Here is a 6,578-nt window from a genome sequence, read left to right as displayed (position 1 = left end):
TCTCACACGCACAGAGTGGACTGAGATATGCTCAAGGGGCTCAACTGTTGAGCACCAAACCTATCCATCATAAGTGGATCATGAGGTTTTAAGTTACCCCAGGTGTATTAAATAATATGAGCTCAAACACTCCTTATGTATGTGTCAAATGTAATGTTGAAAAAGCCCCCTTACTTTAAAGCTTATGGAAGGAAAACTATGTAAACGTGACTCGTAGTGCCCTGAAATAAAAATGAAAACTGCACTTTAGCTAAAAATTAAATGAACCTTTGTCAGATCTAACAATACAATAAATGTAATATTTAAAAAAAATATACAGGACATCTCTCCTTTTTTCAACAATTTAGTCTGGTGCATGTGTTTACTGAGATAGGAACGTCAACATGACTGTAGGAAGTGTGCCACAGTGTTTGTGTTGTCATACATAATTAGAAGTTCTTAAACTTTGCATTTGACAAGTACCATTCAAGACATTGAGGCAAAAATAAAATTCAAATATTGAAATTAAGCATTAAAGAATAAAATAAAAACATAATATAATATAATATAAAATATAATAATAACTATAAGAACTACTTTTAGCTCCTCCCATATTCACAAGGAGTCAAATAGCTCAGTATGTTTGCTTTGGCAGATTTTTAAGCTTTTTATGCAGATTGCTGACCCTCCCTGAACCTGGTTCTGTTGGAGGTTTCTTCCTGTTAAAAGGGAGTTTTTCATTCCCGCTGTCACCAAGTGCTTGTATAAAGGGGTTGTCTGGTTGCTGGGGTTTTCTCTGTAACAAAAAACACCTTGAGGTGACTGTTGTTATGATTTCAATTTTCCTGTAGACTCCTGGTGGAGCATAGGTCCGCAACAACACCACGCCAACGGACTCTGTTCTGGGCCGTTCTCTTCATCTGGATCCATGTCATTCCGGCGGCCTTCACTTTGCTCTCGACAGATCTTCTCCACGTCTGTTTGGGTCTCCCCACTTTCCTTTTCCCTTGTGGGTTTCAGTCCAGTGCTTGCATTGTGATGTTGTCGAGTGGTTTTCGAAGTGTGTGGCCTATCCAGCCCCATTTTCTCTTCTTGATGTCTTGACCGACCGGGTTCTGGCTGGTTCTCTTCCACAGGTCTGTGTTTGAGATCTTCTCAGGCCATCTGATGTTGAGGATGTGTCGCAAGCACTTGTTGATGAAAATCTGTATCTTGCTGGTAGTGATCTCGGATCCATACAGGAGGACTGCTTTCACATTGCTGTTGAAGATGCAGCTCTTGCTGTGCTGAGATAAGGCTTTGGAGCTCCAGATGGGTCGCAGGGTGTTGAATGCAGCCTTGCTTTGTTGATCCCGCTTCATCTGTGCCTCCATTGCTGTTGACTATGGTTGTTATGATTTAGCACTATGTTATTTAAAAGTTTTACATATTTGATATAAATCATTTAGCATTGTGTAAATAAAATTTAATTGTCATTTGTAAACTAAAACACTATAAGGCCACTAATTATATTTAAACTGAAAAATAAAGAAATGCAAATAAAATCTAGGAAGAAAAATAAACCCTTCTTTCTGTAAAAAAAAGATTCAAAATGTACCTGTCAAATGATCTTAAACACAGTTACTCATTGTGTATTTTATTTGTACCCAGAGGGCAGTGTGTGCTGAGAAACAAAGAAAAGAAAATGATCGACTTGTGCATATTACACGTGCAAGATGCGTGATTTCTCTCTGTTGGCAAGGCATAAAAAAGCCCTAGCAGCTATCAGCACGTCTCATCCTTTACAAATGAAACAAACAGGCAAAAGGTTTGAAATGCACGATTGATTTGCTTTGGAAATTTAATGGTGAGACACACCTAGGGATTGCAGTAAACTCCTTTGTCTGCTATACAGTGCTCTGTTGCTCAATATATTTTTTTATGTAATGTAATAACTGCTTACTCTTAGCGGTGGAGGGATTTTTTTTATATTAATGTGTCCGTTATATATATATATATGTGTGTGTGTGTGTGTGTGTGTGTGTGTGTGTGTGTGTGTGTGTGCATTTCTATATGAAAAGAATACATGTATGCTGTGAGTATAATTCATAAAAAGTCTCTTTTGAGATGTCAGTAAACCCATGGTCTGAATTCAAGGACATCACTCAGTTACATAGCTGGAAAAAAACGATGCAGACTACTGTTGAAGCAGGTTTCCAGGCAGAGTGAAATACCAGCAAGCAGGCTACAAGCATACGCTTATGTTCCTTTCATATAGCAGTTTGACAATCCAGACAATCCAGTTGTTTTGTTTTCGTTTTCTTTTGTTTTTTTGTTTTTTTGGTTGGTTGTTTTTTTTTTTTAATCTGAAAAGATACAGAGGAGTAGTTACAACTGTATCCAGCCTATACCAGCATACTGCACAGACAATAGGAAAACAGCTTGAGTCACAATTAGGTTTAGGAAAAAATGTAAATTCATGAGTAATGACACCATGCATAAAGTAACCCTTTGAATTTTCTTTTCCTTTTTTTCTCCTCCATCAGGCGACTTTTGGCATGGTGACTGTTTGACCTCTTTGTTGCTTCAGCTTCTGAGTCATTTTGCAGAGATAACGCTGAGTCAAGGTTGTCTGTCCTGTTCTTCCAGGACACAAACGATCACAGTCTACTCTAACCTTAAGCATAAGTGCCACCCATTTAACCCCGTCGCCTCCAGAACTTTGAAAAAAATGTTACCCCAAGAATTAATGACTTATATAATTGTCCTCATAAGGAAGACGTGTCCTCGTAATGAAAGTGAGTAAATGGATGTAGGTCCCCACAACATCTTTAATACCTGCACCACGGGAATCTTTTCTTCTCACACTCGTGCACCAGCATGTTCAGTGTGTGTAGTCAGTAGCCGTGGGGTTATATTGTGTGATGCATTATTCATAAGAAATTTATGAAGGTACAGTTTTTATTGAATTTATGCTAAGAAAAAAGCAGAAGGAGTGCAAAGAGTTAAAAATGTATCAGACGAGAACAGATGCAGGGATAGAGATTGCCTGAGACAATGCAAGAGGAAATTTATGTGCAGGTTTATAGACTGCATACGAAGGGGAAATCTCACACGTACAAGAAATTACAGGTTGGTTACAAGCAGAAAGCACAAAATTACTTTGTGACATGGCAGAATCTAAATTTATAGAGAATTCGATTTTAATTTTCAGATGTGCAGAGTGGAAACAAAGGACACTGTGACTGAATGCTTTGGCAAGAAGGTATGTGAGAAAGCATACAGAGATGGAGAAATGATATTTGTGTTCACTGAAAGAGTGTGTCGAGACAGGATGAATCTAATCCCTACACTAACAATGAAGAGCCTCACAGATTTACTAAACATCAGCTGGTAATTAGAGCAGATCAGATGCCAATCAAGGGAGTAGCACAGGGAAATAAAGAGGCGTGGGGAACGTACTGCCTTTAAATTATGTCAGACAATATGACAGAGGCAAGCATGCAAGCAGTGGTTGATGTGCCATCACTTGGTTTCCCAGTGGCATTGGGTTACAATGTGTCAGTGTCATTACCAGAAATTGTGTGCCTCCATACCATTACAATTGAATTTAGCTTCCATAGTGGCCTACTCTAAGTGAAACATGTACAGTATAATGTTTACTATGGTTGTCAACACAAAAAGCACATTATGTGCATTAAGTACATTCATTTGGGTCCATAAGTATTTAGACAGTGATACCAATTTTGTGATAGGAAAGCTGGTAGAGAGACCAAGGGGAAGACATGTAGTAAATAGCCTCCAGGCAGATTGAAGCTCAGGCCTCTGCATTAACTGGCAACTCCACACTGGATTTTAAACCAACAATCAAAATGTGATTGAAGTGAAGGCTTTCAGCTTTAATTCTAGGGTTTTACCAGAAGTATCAGAGTAACTGTTTAGGATTTGCAGCCATTTTTATACACTTTAAGAAGCTCAAAAGCAATTGGACAATTGGCTGTGAAGCAGTTTCACGGTCAGGTTAGGCCTTTTTCCCACTTGAAGTGCATCACGAGTGTTTATTGCTGATGTGACTGCTGATAGAAGTAGCAGGTGACGTGTAGAGCAAAGGAGGAACCACAGCATTTGGTGATGTTCAGGGGCTTTAGACATAAAGCAGTCAATAATCAAAGTTATGTTCGTTTGTTAAGTTCCTTTTGAGCCTTTGAATATTGATGAATGTGCATAAAAATGGTTGTAATTCTATTTTATTTATTTATTTATTTTTGTAATTCTATTTAATTGAATTCAATTTTATTTATATAGCACCAAATCACAACAAAATTCACCTCAAGGTGCTTAATATTGTAAAGTTAAGACACAATAATACAGAGAAACCCCAACAATCAAACAATCCCTTGTGAGCAAGCACTTTGGTGACAGTGGGAAGAAAAACTCCTTTTTAACAAAAAGAAACCTCCAGCAGAACCAGGCTCAGGAAGGGGCAGCCATCTGGGTTGTGGGAAAGGAGAAAAGATAAAAGATATCATATGGAAGAGAGCCAGAGATTAATAATGACTCATAATTAAATGCAGATTTCAATGCAACAGTCACACAATACTTCTGTTAAAGCCCTTTAATTAGAGCTGAAAGTCTGCACTTCAGTCACACATTGATTGATTGGTTTAAAATCCACTGTGATGGTCTACAGAGCCAAAGTTTTAAAAAATGATGCATAAAAAGAGTAGGTACGCCATATTTATCTAGCTTTTCAATACAATTTTATTATAGCAAATAACAGAGGTGAATGCATATGAGTCTGACATCCCATAGATTTCTTTGTTCAGGACTGGTAGTCTGATCAGTTTCAACACAGTAAAAGATGATATAATTATTATTATTATTATAAATTATTATAAAACGAGACCTGAAAACGCATCGCAGAAACTGAAGGAAGCTGTTGCAAAGTCCTGAATTATAGTGGAAGGAAAATCTCTGCTTTCTGTAGAGAACATTAAAGTTCATCACAGTTTGGAGGTGAACAGAAACGTAGTAAATATTTATGCTTTATATGCATTCTCCTTTTCATTACACGAGTGTCATGCTATGAGACTACAACCTTTCCAATGCAATGTCCATCCATCTATCTCTTCAGTGGAAGAGATAGATGGATGGATATTGCTATCCCAGCAATAATAGGGCGAGAGGGCACGGTACATCCTGGAAAGGTTGCCATTCTGACAAAGGACTAACACAGACAACCATTTAGACTCACATTCATACTTATGGGCAATTTAGAACCACCGATTAACCTAACGCCATTACTTTCATGTCTTTGGACTGTGGGAGAAGCCAGGGTACCTAGAAAGAACCCATGCAGACACGGGAGAACATGTAAATTCCATGGAGAAAGGTCTCGGCCAGATTGGGGACTTTTTAAAAAAATTATTATTATTTTGGGGGGAAGACACACAGCTAAGGGATTCACACTGGACTCAAACCCAGGCCATGGGGCATGTGGCTGTGGTTCATTTTTTAGGCAAAAGTATAACCACACTATGGAGCCACACATATAAGACTTATGTGTAAAAAAGAAACTGTACCATTGTCTTTGCCACTTGGTTAAAGGCAGATCCTTTGAGAAAACTGTTTTCTGGTCAGATGAATCAGAGATAGAGCTATGTGGCCGCACATGTTTAGTGTAGATCAAAGACAGATCCTTGGGAGAAGAACCTGCTGTGAAGCATGGACCTGGAAATGTAATGGTTTAGGGTTGCTTTGCTGCCTCAGGGATTTCAGCTTGCTGTCATCGCCAAGCTACAAATTCCACATCGTATCAATAAATGCTTGAACATAATGTGAGGCCACCTTTCTAAAAGCTAAGCAGAACCAGAAATAGTGTAGACGTTTTACAAGGATCATGATCCTAATCACACATCAAATCCACCAAGGAATGGTTTAAAAAGAAGACATGGTTATGAAATAACCTGGTAAAAGCTCAGATTTAAATTCTACAGAGGGGATTTGAAACAAGCAGCACACACTGCAAATCCCCCAGACCTCTCCACTGGGAGGAATTTTGCAAGAAGTGAATACAAAATTTAAGTAAGCCAACATCAGAGACTGGTAGGCAATTACACAAAAAACAAGAAGAAAAAGAATTATTTTCTGCTAAAGGTAGTATGTGCCTCTGATGCACAGGGCTTCTTAGTTTTTCTACATTTTTCTTTTGGTTTGTTGTTGTTTGTCATGCTTCCCATGATGCACTGCCCTCTCTATGGCTTTATAAACAACTCTGCATTTATTCCTTAGGTATTATTCATCTCTGGTTCTCTCCCATAGTGTGACTTCTGTCCTGTCTATCTCTGTTATTTTCTCTTTCCCCTTGCACCTAACTGGCCACCACAGATGGTTGCCCCTCCCTGAGCCTGGTTCTGCCAGAAGTTTCTTCCTGTTAAAATGTTTAAAAGGAGTTTTTCCTTCCCACTGTCACCAAGTGGTTGTTCATATGATGTCTCTGTATAATTGTAAAGTCTTTACCTTATAATATAAAGCCTGCTGTTGTGATTTGGCACCATACAAATAAAATTCAGGTTGAAACTACTACAGAAATGACAGTGGTCTTGCAGTGAGAAGGTTTA

The sequence above is a fragment of the Haplochromis burtoni genome, unplaced genomic scaffold (genome assembly GCF_018398535.1).
Source record: "Haplochromis burtoni strain Fernald_Lab_line unplaced genomic scaffold, NCSU_Asbu1 Contig_45, whole genome shotgun sequence".
NCBI lineage: Eukaryota > Metazoa > Chordata > Actinopteri > Cichliformes > Cichlidae > Haplochromis > Haplochromis burtoni.
This window is presented reverse-complemented; position numbering follows the sequence as displayed.